The sequence below is a fragment of the Salmo salar genome, chromosome ssa26, assembly GCF_905237065.1.
Source record: "Salmo salar chromosome ssa26, Ssal_v3.1, whole genome shotgun sequence".
Taxonomy (NCBI): domain Eukaryota; kingdom Metazoa; phylum Chordata; class Actinopteri; order Salmoniformes; family Salmonidae; genus Salmo; species Salmo salar.
In genome coordinates, this window is record NC_059467.1 from 9762246 (window position 1) to 9777726 (window position 15481).

At 41.1% G+C, this 15481-nt stretch overlaps 1 protein-coding gene across 38 annotated transcripts in view; it reads right to left on the reverse strand.

Annotated features, from left to right (window-relative positions):
* LOC106587097 (CUGBP Elav-like family member 1) overlaps window positions 1–15481 on the reverse strand; it is a 61633-nt gene that overhangs the window by 45276 nt on the left and 876 nt on the right. For all 38 annotated transcript variants that reach the window (XM_014175089.2, XM_014175060.2, XM_014175083.2 and 35 more), the window contains exon 2: window positions 14603–14647. The gene's annotated coding sequence lies outside the window, so the exon portion shown is untranslated. The remainder of the gene's footprint in view (window positions 1–14602; window positions 14648–15481) is intronic.

Below are 15481 nucleotides of genomic sequence, written 5' to 3' on the forward strand. Positions count from 1 at the left end.
AACAGTTGCTAAGGAGGTTGGCAGTCTTGCAGGGTTACAACTAGGGTTGCAAAGGGTCAACATTCTTCTGGAAATGTTCCATGGGAAGTTAAGCCCAGGAATTATGCTTAAATTCATAAAAAAAAAGGTGGCTTATAACAGTGAACCTTTGTTGTGGGATACACAAGGCAATTCCAGGTCTAGTGGCATATCCCCAATTCAATGGAATTGCAACCCTCTGCATACACAGTGCATTCTTCCATGACATGTGCAGTGCACTCTTCCATCACACGTACAGCTGATTCTCAAGATCTTGAACACTAATGAGATGCTATTGAGCCCACACTACTACACTGTCTGAGCCAAGGACTACATGTTTTCTGGTAAGTTTTGATTACAATACTGAGTGGGGTGAATATATTTTATATGACATACATGATTTTTTGTTTTGTTAACTGGAAAAAAAATGCTAGTTCGTTTTTGCTACCATGTGTGTTTTAGCTTGCTTGAGCCTGCTAACTGAGTGCACATTTTTTTCTAATCTTTACAGGAAAATGCCACGGGCACTATCTGATGTGTGGAGACATTTCACTGCAGCTAACGTAGAAGGAAAAGCTGTGTACATTTGCAAATACTGTGCCAAATCATATGTGAAGAATGCAACAAAGATGCAGAACCATCTGGCCAAGTGCATAAAGTTCCCTCAGTGCTCACAACAAGGAACCTCTGACAAAAGTCCCTCTACTTCTATTCGAGATGAAAATGATGAACCTGACACCTTATCGAAAGCAACAGCTCATGGTCCTCCTGGAACCAGAAGTCTTTTTGCCTCAATGGAGGAATGTAGTGGGAGAAATGCTGATGAATATCTTGCTCAAACTATGTATGCAACTGGTTCACCTCTGATCCTCACAGGCAATGTCTATCGGAAGAGATTTCTGAATGTTCTATGCCCAGCATACACCCCTCCAACCAGACATGCTTTATCTACTCATTTGCTGGATGCAGAGTTCAACAGAGTTCAAGTGAAGGTCAAGTAAATTAGAGAAAGCAGACTGTATTGCAATCATCTCTGATGGGTGGTTGAATGTTCGTGGGCAAGGAATAATTAACTACATCTCCACCCCTCAACCAATACTCTACAAGAGCACAGACACACCGGTCTCTACATTGCAGATGAGCTGAAGGCAGTTATCAATGACCTTGGACCACAGAAGGTATTTGCACTGGTGACAGACAATGCTGCGAACATGAAGGCTGCTTGGTCTAAGGTGGAGGAGTCCTACCCTCACATCACACCCATTGGCTGTGCTGCTCATGCATTGAATCTGCTCCTCAAGGACATCATGGCACTGAAAACAATGGATACACTCCACAAGAGAGCCAAGGAAACGGTTAGGTTTGTGAAGGGTCATCAAGTTAAAGCAGCAATCTCTCTCACCAAGCAAAGTGAGAAGAATAAGAGCACCACATTGAAGCTGCCCAGCAACGTTGGGGTGGTGTGGTCATCATGTTTGACAGTCTCCTGGAGGGGAAGGAGTCTCTCCAAGAAATGACCATATCACAGTCTGCTGATATGGACAACCCCATCAAGAGGATCCTCCTGGATGATGTATTTCGGGAGAGAGTGGTAAGCAGCCTGAAACTCCTGAGACCTATAGCTGTTGATCTTTGCACGGATTGAGGGAGACAATGCCATCCTGTCTGATGTTCAGACTCTGCATGCAGATGTCAGATAAGAAATCCATACTGCTCTGCACACTTCACTGTTGCTCCAAGCAGAGGAAACTGTAGTTCTGAAATACGTCAAAAAGCGTGAAGACTTCTGCCTGAAGCCCATACAAGCCGCAGCGTACATGTTGGATTCCAAGTATGCTGGAAAGAGCATCCTGTCTGGTACAGAGATCAACAAGGCCTATGGTGTCATCACTAATGTGTCTCGTCACCTTGGCCTGGATGAGGGCAAGGTTCTTGGCAGTCTGGCGAAGTACACTCCCAAGCAAGGGCTTTGGGATGGAGATGCAATATGGCAGTCGTGCCAACATATCTCCTCAGCCACCTGGTGGAAGGGACTTTATGGATCTGAGGCGCTTTCCTCTGTTGCCTCCATCATCCTCCAAATCCCACCAACATCAGCCGCCTCAGAGCGCAACTGGTCCTTGTTAGGGAACACGTCAAAGCACGCAACAGGCTGACCAATACAAGGGTTGAAAAATTGGTGGCCATCCGGGCAAATTTGAGGATTTTTGAGCCTGACAACAAGCCATCCTCAACAGGGTTGGAAAGTGACAGTGAAGATGAGGCCTCACAGTCTGATGTTCAAGAGGTGGACATTGAGGAGGTCCAGGGAGAAGACATGAAAGACAGAGAAAGACAACCAAAGCTTTAGTTTCTAGACTATCATTTTACAGATGCACATTGAAAACATTTTTGGGAGATGTGATGGATCATTGGGGATCGTTCAATATTCCCTTTTGTTGTTCAGTGAAATCATCCCATGTGAAGAGACAACTAATTTAATTCAAGTTAAATTAGTAACTAAATTGTTTTTTTTAATTATTATTCCTATTGGAAGGATTGAGTCATCTGCAATTATGTCTACTTATAAGGTAAAAGGTTTATGTTTGTCTCCATATGACACTGTAAATAAATAAAAAAAGAAACGTCCTCACTGTCAACTGCGTTTATTTTCAGCAAACTTAACATGTAAATATTTGTATTAACACAAGATTCAACAACTGAGACAAACTGAACAAGTTCCACAGACATGTGACTAACAGAAATTGAATAATGTGTCCCTGAACAAAGGGGGGGGGCGCGGGGTCACAATCAAAAGTAACAGTCAGTATCTGGTGTGGCCACCAGTTGCATTAAGTACTGCAGTGCATCTCCTCCTCATGGACTGCACCAGATTTGCCAGTTCTTGCTCTGAGATGTTACCCCACTCTTCCACCAAGGCACCTGCAAGTTCCCAGACATTTCTGGGGGGAATGGCCCTCACCCTCACCCTCCGATCCAACAGGTCCCAGACGTGCTCAATGGGATTGAGACCGGGCTCGTCGCCATGGCAGAACACTGACATTCCTGTCTTGCAGGAAATCACGCACAGAACGAGCAGAATGGCTGGTGGCATTGTCATGCTGGAGGGTCATGTCAGGATGAGCCTGCAGGAAAGGTACCACATGAGGGAGGAGGATGTCTTCCCTGTAACGGACAGCATTGAGATTGCCTGCAATGACAAGCTCAGTCCGATGATGCTGTGACACACCGCCGCAGACCATGACAGACCCTCCACCTTCAAATCAATCCCGCTCCAAAGTACAGACCTCGGTGTAACGCTCATTCCTTCGACGATAAACGCGAATCCGACCATCACCCCTGGTGAGACAAAACCGCAACTCGTCAGTGAAGAGTACTTTTTGCCAGTCCTGTCTGGTCTAGTGACGGTGGGTTTGTGCCCAAATGCGACGTTGTTGCCGGTGATGTCTGGTGAGGACCTGCCTTACAACAGGCCTACAAGCCCTCAGTCCAGCCCTCTCAGCCTATTGCAGACAGTCTGAGCACTGATGGAGGGACTGTGAGTTCCTGGTGTAACTCGGGCAGTTGTTGTTGCCATCCTGTACCTATCCCGCAGGTGTGATATTCGGATGTGCCGATCCTGTGGTCTGCCACTGCGAGGACGATCAGCTGTCCGTCCTGTCTCCCTGTAGCGCTGTTTTGGGCGTCTCACAGTACGGACATTGCAATGTATTGCCCTGGCCACATCTGGAGTCCTCATGCCTCCTTGCAGCATGCCCAAGGCACGTTCACGCAGATGAGCAGGGACCCTTTTGGTGTTTTTCAGAGTCAGTAGAAAGGCCTCTTTAGTGTCCTAAGTTTTCATAACTGTGACGTTAATTGCCTACCGTCTGTAAGCTGTTAGTGTCTTAACGACCGTTCCACAGGTGTATGTTCATTAATTGTTTATGGTTCATTGAACAAGCATGGGAAACAGTGTTTAACCTCTCTTGGGAAGGGGGCAGTATTTTGAAGTTTGGATGACAAACGTGCCCAAAGTAAACTGCCTGTTAGTCATGCCCAGAAGCTAGGATATGCATATGCATGGTAGTATTGGATAGAAATCACTCTGAAGTTTCTAAAACTGTTAAAATAATGTCTGTGAGTATAACAGAACTGATATGGCAGGCGAAAACCCGAGGAAAATGCATCCAGGAAGTGGGATTTTTTTGATATGAGTTGTTTTCCATTGAATGCCTATTGACTATGTTATGGGTTAGGGCCCAGATTGCAGTTCCTATGGCTTCCACTAGATGTCAACAGTCGTTAGACATGCTTTCAGGCTTGTATTTTGAAAAACGACGAGTAAAAATACCTTTTGGCCAGTGAACAGAGGAAGTATGTAGAGCTGAATTGGGCGCATGACCGTGCCATTCGTTGTTTTTTCCTTTCTATTGAAAACGCTATTGTCCGGTTGAAATATTATTGATTATTTAGACAATAGACAACCTGAGGATTAATGTTAAACGTCGTTTGACATGTTTTGACAAACTTTACCGGTACTATTAGGATGTATTCGTCTGCATGTTTTGACCGGATTACTGAACAAAACGAGTTTTTGGTATATAAAGAGGGACTTTATCGAACAAAACTAACATTTATTGTGTAACAGGGAGTCTTGTTAGTGCAACCATATGAAGATCATCAAAAGGTAAGTGATTAATTTTAATCGCCATTTCTGACTTTTGTGACTCCTCTACTTGGCTGGAAAATGTTTGTATGCTTTTGTAAGAGGGGCGCTGTCATTCAGATAATCGCATTGTATGCTTACGTGTAAAGCCTTTTTGAAATCTGACACAGCGGCTGGATTAACAAGAAGTTAATCTTTAAGCCGATGTATAACACTTGTATATTTTATGAATGTTTATTATGAGTATTTCTGTATTTTGAATTTGGCGCTCTGGAATTTCACCGGATGTTGGCCAGGTGGGACGCTACCGTCCCACCTACCCATAACAAGTTTTAAACCCTTTACAATGAAGATCTGTTTAGTTATTTGGATTTTTACAAATTGTCTTTGAAAGACAGGGTCCTGAAAAATTGACCTTTCTTTTTTTGCTGAGTTTATATCCAATGCAAAAAAACATTTCATTTAAATGGTATTAATATTAATTTGCATATATTCCCGTTAATTCCCATGGAAAGGTTCCACCTCTGAATATTCCAACCCTAGATACACAAATTCTTGGGACAAGAAACATTCATTGCCAAATGAAATACTTGTCACAATAATGCATTGAAAGCTCATTACAAGCTGTGAAACCCCTCAGTGAGTACAGTTAAACACACACAATATTATGATTGTTGTGGATAATCAGATTAATATAATAGTTATTTTAAGTGTTTACATACTTCGCAAGATGAACAATTTCCCTAAAAATCTTGTTGACATGGACACATCTGAAATCAGGCTACCTGATGGGACTTACCACAGCAACCATGTTCTATTTTGACAAAGTTTGCATGCGAAAACTATTTCTAAGATGCATACTATTTTTCTGAACTCACTTCACTCGCGCATAAGATGGAGGCTTGTGCTGCCGATGTTTGCCCATGCACAGATCAAATATGCCGATTTAAGCTGTTTAGATGTCCTAATAATTTGAAAGATTATTAAAACATCATGGTTTTCTGAACAAAGGCCTGATTGATGGAGTGCTGCAGAGATTGTCCTTTTTGAAGTTTCTCCCATTTCCACAGAGGAACTCTGAAGCTATGTCAGAGTAACCATCGGGTTCTTGGTCACCTCCCTGACCAAGGCCCTTCTCCCCCCCCCAATTGCTCAGTTTGGCCGGGCGGCCAGCTCTAGGAAGAGTCTTGGTGGTTCCAAACTTCTTCCATTTAAGAATGATGAGGCCACTGTGTAGAGTTCCTCTGTGGAGATGGGAGAACCTTCCAGAAGGACAACCATCTATGCAGCACTCCCTCAATCAGGCTTTTATGGCAGAGTGGCCAGACGGAAGCCATTCCTCAGTAAAAGGCACATGACTTCCTAAAGGACTCTCAGGCCATTAGAAACAAGATTCTCTGGTCTGATGAAACCAAGATTTAACTCTTTGGCCTGAATGCCAAGCGTTACGTCTGGAGGAAACCTGGCCTCACTCATCACCTGGCTTAACTTCCTGACTGATGTCTTGAGATGTTGCTTCAATATATCCACATAACTTTCATTTCTAATGATGCCATGTATTTTGTGAGTGCACCATTCCCTCCTGCAGCAAAGCACCCCCCACAACATGATGCTGCCACCCTGTGCTTCAAAGTTGGGACGGTGTTCTTCAGCTTGCAAGCCTCCCCCTTTTTCCTCCAAACATAATGGTCATTATGGCCAAACAGTTCCAGTTTTGTTTCATCAGACCAGAGGACATTTCTCCATGTACAATCTTTGTCCCCATGTGCAGTTGCAAACCGTAGTCTGGCTTTTTTATGGCGGTTTTGGAGCAGTGGCTTCTCCCTTGCTGAGCAGCCTTTCAGGTTATGTCGATATAGGACTCGTTTTACTGTGGATATAGATACTTTTGTACCCGTTTCCTCCAGCATCTTCACCAGGTTCTTTGCTGTTGTTCTGGGATTGATTTGCACATTTCGCACCAAAGTACGGTCATCTCTAGGAGACAGAACACGTCTCCTTCCTGAGCGGTATGACCGCTGTGTGGTCCCATGGTGTTTATACTTGCGTACTATTGTTTGTACAGATGAACGTGGTACCTTCAGGCGTTTGTAAATTGCTCCCAAGGATGAACCAGACTTGTGGAGGTCTAGAATTTTTTTCCCTGAGGTCTTGCCTGATTTCTTTTGATTTTCCCATGATGTCAACCAAAGAGGCACTGAGTTTGAAGCTAGGCACACCTCCAATTGACTCAAATTATGCCAATTAGCCTATCAGAAGCTTCTAAACTCATGAAATCATTTTCTGGAATTTTCCAAGCTATTTACAGGCACAGCCAGCCTAGTGTATGTAAACTTCTGACCCACTGGAATTGTAATATAGTGAATAAGTTAAATAATCTGTCTGTAAACAATTGTTGGAAAAATTACTTGTGTCACGCAAAATAGATGTCCTAACCGACTTGCCAAAACTATAGTTTGTTAACAAGAAATTTGTGGAGTGGTTGAAAAACGAGTTTTAATGACTCCAACCTAAGTGTATGTAAACTTCAACTGTATCTGAAGTACTGTCCATTTACTTTTTGTCAGACAACAAGATGAGTAGACCTAACGAACAGAAAAAGCACTAGACTATGTCAATCTACTATCCCCCATAGTACAAAAGTTGACCTATTCTATTGCGTGCGATAAATAAATATTCCAAACATAGTCTGGGACAGTTGTGGGATGCGATAGATCCAAAATGAATACAACCACGAGCATCAAAAAACCTGTTTTAAGCAATGAGCCTGACGCAGCAACAGATGAGAACATTCAGCTTAAAATGTTGATAATGCAGACACGACAGTAGACTATAAGCGTGAATCTTCCATTAACAGGAAAACTATTTGCTCAAAAGTGACCACAAATGCAATTATGCATGTAATGCTTTTATTCCAAAGATGCATTTTAATGGTGAAAATGAACTTTCCCAAACGTGTGTATAGTACGCCAGTTCAGCTCAACAGCCATGGTAAAGCTTATTAATTTTCTTCATTTTACAAATGTATTTGGCCACTTTAGTTGTGATACAAACCTTATCAATACATATAGGCCTATGGGCTAAGCTACATGAGGTGTGTGACTGTGATTTGAAAAAGTTTCTTGCCTTAAGATGGGCATCATTCACAAGTGATAGGCTAATATTGTCACCCTTCACACCATTCTTGATTTAATGTTGTCTTTACACATACTAAATAATGTGGGAAATCTGTTTTGATTTAGAATGGACCATTATCATGCACCTGTCTCAAAACGGGCAGCGGGAAAAAACATACATATCATCTATGCACTTAAATAACTAATGGAAGACGTTTTTCCGGTGGTTCATTTTCATGGCAGCCAGGTAGGCTAAACTCCTGTTGTAAAGAGAAGCAATATGCTTCATATTAGGAAAGTTGATAAATAAATAGTAGGCCTAGCCTATAAAAAGCTGATGGGATCCTCTTTTTAATAGAGACCATCACTCGGTTTTCTCACGCAATTGCATAGCCTATAGAAATGTTGCGCAACATGAGCTCATGAAGTATTTGATTAGACTTTTAAGGGCATTTGCATTGATGTCAGAGTGATTAGAGGGACAATAGAGTGCTGAGTACCAGGCAGTTAGCAAGTTTGGAAAGCTACCAATGACCATCAGCAGCACCAGAGCTTGGAGAAGCCTAATTACCGTGACTAAACGGTCACGTGGAATTTGACTGCCGTCATGACTCGTGACCACCGGTGTGGTAGTAATATGGTCACTAACAGCCCTAACTGGGGCAAGGTTCATCTTCCAACAGGACAAAAACCCTCATCACACAGCCAAGACAATGCAAGAGTGCCTTTGGGACAAGTCTGAATGTCCTTGAGAGGCCCAGCCAGAAGCCGGACTTGAAGCCAATCTAACATCTCTGGGGAGACCTGAAAATACCTGTGCAGCGACGCTCCCCATTCAACCTGACAGACCTCTCCAAATATAGGTGCACCAAGCTTGTAGCGTCATTCCAAAGAAGACTCAAGGCTGTAATCACTGCCAAAGGTGATTCAACAAAGGACTGAGTAAAGGGGCTGAATATTTACGTAAATGTGATATTAGTTATTTTTATACATTTGCAAAAATGTCTAAAAACCCATTTTTACTTTGTCAATATGGGGTAGTGTGTGTAGATTAATGAGGGGGGGGAAACAATTTAATCTATTTTAGAATAAGGCTGTAACGTAACAATGTGGAAAAAGTCAAGGGGTCTGCATATTTTCCGAATGCACTGCTAAACTAAAAAAAAGCTTGGTCGACCAACAGCCTATCGACCAAACAATCGGCAGTCGAATAATTAGGGTCAGCCCTAAAACCAGCGCAGACTGGAATATGAAGATGTTGGGCAAATTATTCTTTATTGAACAAAATACAATTCTGAAGATTCTGGATCCCTATTTTAACAGTAAAATAACAGCCTAATCGTCAACCCAAAATTCATGACAATCACTGGATTAGGTTGCACTTTAAAATATCCTGCATGGACATGTTAGATAAAAACGTATTTCTTGAATACCATCTTAGTAGTATATTACACCTCTTAATAAATGCTGTGAATGACTAAGTGATTACTTATTTTTTCTATTGTGTGTCCAAGCTTTTTTTGTTGTTGAAGCGACCAAATCATGGGCTGGTACCACCAACTGAAGTAGTGCCACCTGGGGAAAATGTTAGTAGAAAGCCCTGTATTCCCTTACCTCTTCCTTTAACAATCAATGGAAATAGTGTTTTTTCTGTAAAAGGGAATTATTTATCAATGGGTCAGAGACATGGGAGGATCTATACAGTGAGCCTGAAACAGTATACTTGTTATTTGGCCATTGGCCCAGTTGTACTGCAAGGACTTTTAATTGGTCAACCACAGGCTAAGGCTGGGTTATAAAACTAGATCCTGTACCTTTGTTCTGTGGAGATAATCACAGGAGAGAATCACTGGAAAGCATCACTGAGGACAGGGGAGAATGACCATCTACTTCCAAGCATGATTTGTCCTATTTGAATAGACCTATTTTCCTCCCCGATTTGCTTTGGGGTCTGTGTTAACCTGTTGGGTATAGGGGTCAGTATTGACACGGCTGGATAAAAAACGTACCCGATTTAATCTGGTTACTACTCCTGCCCAGTAACTAGAATATGCATACAATTATTGGCTTTGGATAGAAACTTTAGGGTGTTTTCTAAAACTGTTTGAATGGTGTCTGTGAGTATAACAGAACTCCTATGGCAGGCCAAAACCTGAGAAGATTTCAAGCAGGAAGTGGCCTGTCTGAGAAGTAGTGTTTCATCTTGGCTCTTTTTATTGAAGACTCAGGATCTGTGCAATAACGTGACACTTCCTACGTCTTCCATAGGGTATCAGAGCCCGGGAAAACGTTGAACGATATCGAGGCAGGCTCTGGCTGAAACACTTTATCGCTTTTGGCAAGTGGCCACTCAGAGTACTATGGGCTTAGGCGCGTGCCCGCTTCGACCGAATGCTTTGTTTTCCTTTGTCTGTTTATCTAAACGCAGATTCCCGGTCGGAATATTATCGCTTTTTATGAGAAAAATGGCATAAAAATTGATTTTAAACAGCGGTTGACATGCTTCGAAGTACGGTAATGGAATATTTAGAATTCTTTTGTCACGAATTGCGCCATGCTCGTCACCCTTATTTAGCCTTTAGGATAGTGTCTAGAACGCACGAACAAAACGCCGCTGTTTGGATATAACGATGGATTATTTTGGACCAAACCAACATTTGTTATTGAAGTAGAAGTCCTGGGAGTGCATTCTGACGAAGACAACAAAGGTAAGAACATTTTTCTTATAGTAAATCTGACTTTGATGAGTGCTAAACCTGCTGGGTGTCTAAATAGCTAGCCCTGTGATGCCGGGCTATCTACTGAGAATATTGCAAAATGTGCTTTCACCGAAAAGCTATTTTAAAATCAGACATCGAGTGCATAGAGGAGTTCTGTATCTATAATTCTTAAAATAATTGTTATGCTTTTTGTGAACGTTTATCGTGAGTAATTTAGTAAATTCACCGGCAGTGTTCGGTGGGAATGCTAGTCACATGCTAATGTAAAAATCTGTTTTTTGATGTAAATATGAACTTGATTGAACAAAACATGCATGTATTGTATAACATAATGTCCTAGGGTTGTCATCTGATGAAGATCATCAAAGGTTAGTGCTACATTTAGCTGTGGTTTGGGTTTATGTGACATTATATGCTAGCTTGAAAAATGGGTGTCTGATTATTTCTGGCTCGGTACTCTGCTGACATAATCTAATGTTTTGCTTTCGTTGTAAAGCCTTTTTGAAATCGGACAGTGTGGTTAGATTAACGAGAGTCTTATGTTTAAAATGGTGTAAAATAGTCATATTTTTGAAAAATTGAAGTAATAGCATATCTAAGGATTTGAATAACGCGCCACAGGATTCAACTGGCTGTTGAGTAGGTGGGCGTCCCACCTAGCCCATAGAGGTTAAAGAATAACATCAACTGCTAACACACTCATCCATATCCAGTCTCTCACCAGAGCCCCACTAAGTATGTCCACAGGATGGTTTTTCAATACTGTCAATAACGTTTAAACTATTTATTTGATTTATTTTTTTTTTTTATACATTTGAATATTTGTAGCTACTTTTAAAGTAAATGCCTATAGAACTTGTACAACACGTTAGGAGATAAAGAACACTGCGCTCTTAATTTCACGTGTACGCTTATGGTAGTCCCCAGTCACGTGTTGTTTGTTTACAAGCACACAACGATGAGAGGCCAGAGCCTCGTGATTCACTCACTGTTGTGCAGCATGCATCAGGTGATTTAATTACAGTTTGGAATTAATAACTAAAATGTTTTCTGTCTTATAACTATTAAGTTACCTGTCAGAAATGTGCTAAATGCTCTGCTGTTGTGCATTTGGTTTGCTAATTTAGTAGCTAGTTAGCTATCTAGCTAAGTGGTTAGCTTCTATCAAAATCAAGCATTCACTTGGTAACAGCAGAGAATCCACTCCTGGATCAAGAGCCTTACTGGCTATTTGTTTTGTGCATGCAGAAAACTGTGAATAGAATTTGAGTTACTTGTATACTTTATGTCAGAAACTGTACAAAATGTTTGTAATGCACTCGTTAGCATTCTCTACAGGATTTTACATGTACTTGTTAGCATTGCTAACCTTCGGATTACAGCGTATTAGTGGGTTTTGAAAACAGCGGCACTTGTGTTTAGTGCTGGTATTACCGAATATCCCAGTACGGCGTAACACAAGGTCGGTATGACAATCTGGATACTGCCCAAGCCATAGATTTCCAAGTAGATTCAAGTCAACATTCACTGTCTTCTTGGTAAGCAACTACAGTGTAGATTTGGCCTTGCGTTTTAGGTTATTGCCCTGCTGAAAGGTGAATTAATCTCCCAGTATCTGGTGGAAAGCAGGCTGAACCAGGTTTTCCTCTAGGATTTTGCCCGTGCTCAGCTCTATTCCATTTATTTTTTATCCTGAAAAACTCCCCAGTCCTTAATGATTACAAGCATTCCCATAACATGATGCAGCCACCACTATGCTTGAAAATATGGAGAGTGCTACTCAGTAATGTGTTGTAGTTGCCCTAAAAATAACACTTTGTATTCAGGACAAGATGTTCATTACATTGACACATTTTTGCAGTATTACCTTAGTGCCCTGTTGCAAACAGGATGCATATTTTGTATTCTGTCCAGGCTTCCTTCTTTTCTCTCTGTCAATTAGGTTAGTATTGTGGAGTAACTACAATGTTGTTGATCCATGCTGATCCATCAGTTGTTTTCTCCAATCACAGCCATTAAACTCCAATGGTTTTTAAATCACTTTGGCCTCTTGGTAAAATCCCTGAGAGGTTTCCTTCCTCTCCAAAAACGGAGTTAGGAAGGACGCCTGTATCTTTGTAGTGACTGGGTGTATTGATACACCATCCAAAGTGTAATTAATAACTTCACCATGTTCAAAGCGATATTCAATGTATTTTATTTTTTTTACCCATCTACCAATAGGTGCCCTACATTGCGAAGCATTGGAAAACCTCCCTGGTTTTGTGGGTTGAATCTGTGTTTGATATGTTCTGCTCGACTGAGGAACCTTACAGATTCATTTCTTATGAATTTATAAAAAAATTCAAAAAACAGGATATCACATTGACATTATGGGGTAGTGTCTGTAGGCCAGTGACAAAATATTTATATTTAATCCATTTGAAATGTTTTCCACCTCTTCCCACCCTGCATAGCAACACAGGTTGGTTTGCAGTACCGTGAATGTGTACCTAATAAACTGGCCACTGAGTGTATATTTTGTATGTATGTATGTGTTAGGCTTTACCTGAGATTATTCTTTACAGAGTCAAGTATATTTATCCAGACCTCAATTGTTCCTTGACTAGCACCATTCATTCTCACCGTCGATAATTCTAATGTTTTAACTTTAACTGTATTCACTAGCGATTTGAGAGAGTTGGCTATTTGGCATCTAAGAGCCAACATCTTTTTTGCGGCAGTGTTGCCTGCCAGCAATAATTGTCTCTGAGAGATTCAAGGAGCTGTCATCGTTAAATAACACAGAAGATGCAACACATTTAAAATGTACATTCATGCACTTCGTCCCAGAAGCATTTAACTGCACGGCACTCCTACATCATATGAAGGAATGTGCCTACCTGATTTAGGGGACACAGTGAACAGTTGGGAGTTAGGGCAAATTTCATCATAAAACTTTTCCTTGGTGTTAAATACAGTCTGAACAAACTTTAAATGTATAAATTGATGATTCGGATTACAGGACGCCAAGGTCATATTTTTCCATATTCTGTTCCAGTTAAAGAGTTGTTCAGATTCACTTAGATCTGTGGACCACTTTTTTAATGACTAGCTCAGAATATGAGGGTACGGATTCCACATTTGGACCATTGGGGGGATGCAAAGCATAATTATGAAATAATGGAGTATGTGCATGCCATTTTGATTCCCAGTTATAAGCACTTGAATGCACTCATGACTCATTATATATGCACCAAAAGTACAATCTGTTTGTCTGAAGTGCCTTGTGAAAGCCTAACACTAAGATCGCATTTTATAACTTAGCAAAACATTTTGGCAATAGAATAAGCTTTTAAATGATGCCCACCTGACCCAGATTGGGATTTATAATAGAACATTTTTGTGATTGCATAAACAACAACAGTTATTTTGTGATGGGCTGGGCTCCAAACAATAAACTACAAGTGTGCATGCTTCAGTTCCTCAATCGCAAAGCTAGGAGAGCCTAATTGTTTGTTCTTGTTGTACCTACCCCAACATTTGAATGAATATTCTTAATTTGTTACTGAATGTATCCAGAGTACTTTCAGATTTCATTACTGGCAAATGCTGTGAAAAGTACAGTAAATGTAAAATGCACATCCAATTAAAAATGTAATGTTTGGATTCAGTCTTGTATCAGGTGAACTGTTGTGTCCTCACCTTTGGTCTGACAATGTCCCCATAATCTCCAAAGTGTTCTCATGCATTTGCTTTTTATATTTCTTCTGTTAGAAACATTTCAATTCAGCCATAAGAAGGCTAAGATGGTAATCATGTTTAGAACCTCTTGTGCTTTTTCTGCCCATGTGATGAAAATGAATCTCTGGCCATGACTTAAATAGCCTACTTGCCCTGCGTCAAGGCATTGAAATAGCCATATTGTTTCAGTGACCCAACAGGCTACTACTACTACTACTACTACTACAGCTCTCTGAATAACATTTTCTCTCTGAATTCCATGTTAAGCCAGCTGAGACCATTACTTAAAAGGACTTTATGAGAATGTAGTCTACCTCTAAGCAGTAGATTCTAGTCAGAGAGAAGAGTGGCTGAGAATGCCTAGCCTGATGACTTACCCTGGGTTTGCTTGTCACGTAGGTAATGGTTCTTCCCCCTTTATCCTGTTAACAAATAGATACATATAATGACCAAATCTGTGTGATTGACATTTCACAGCCACAGATTCTCACTTTTGTATTTTAAGCAATAAGACAAGAGTCAGGGCTGATGATCTGCTTCTGAGATCTAAACCTGCTAACATAAATAGTCAAGTTCTCCAGTTTGGAGGGCTCCATGGTTCCCTGACAACTCAACTGCATTGAATAACTAACACAAGCCATCTTCAACTTGTCATGCATACCACCGCCACCCCCATCCAGTGTAGCACATTACCAGTGCTGTAGGTCAAATTGCAATGCACCAGACAGTGACATGACTGAGTTATTTGTATGCAATCAGTTTCTGTAAATGTGTCAATACTTCAAACATTGCTTATGCTGCATCTTGTATGCATAATGACAAATGTATGTCATGTGAGGTTATGACCACTGCTCTGTTCGACCAAACTCCATCTCATAAAATTAGTCATTACTCCACACGAACTTGTAGAGAACCAGTTATCATCCATCAGAAATTCTCTAGACACATAACAGTTGCATTTGACAGCTACATTCTTATGTATGAAAACGCTAGATTTGAAAATAGGTTACATTGTATATGGATACAGCGAACTGTAGGGATGTGACAGGCCGAGAGAGATCCATCGAAGTCACACTTTTATGAAGACACCAGTCAGAATAATTTTTGGTTTGTCGTGGTATCTAACAAGAATTACTGTATACTGGCAACTTAAATAGTTGCCCTTGAAGAACAAGCCTCAACCACTGTTTTTGAACTGCCACTGTTGCAAGTCACTCGTATGTGGCCTGAGAACAGACGTTCGAGAGAAGTAGACT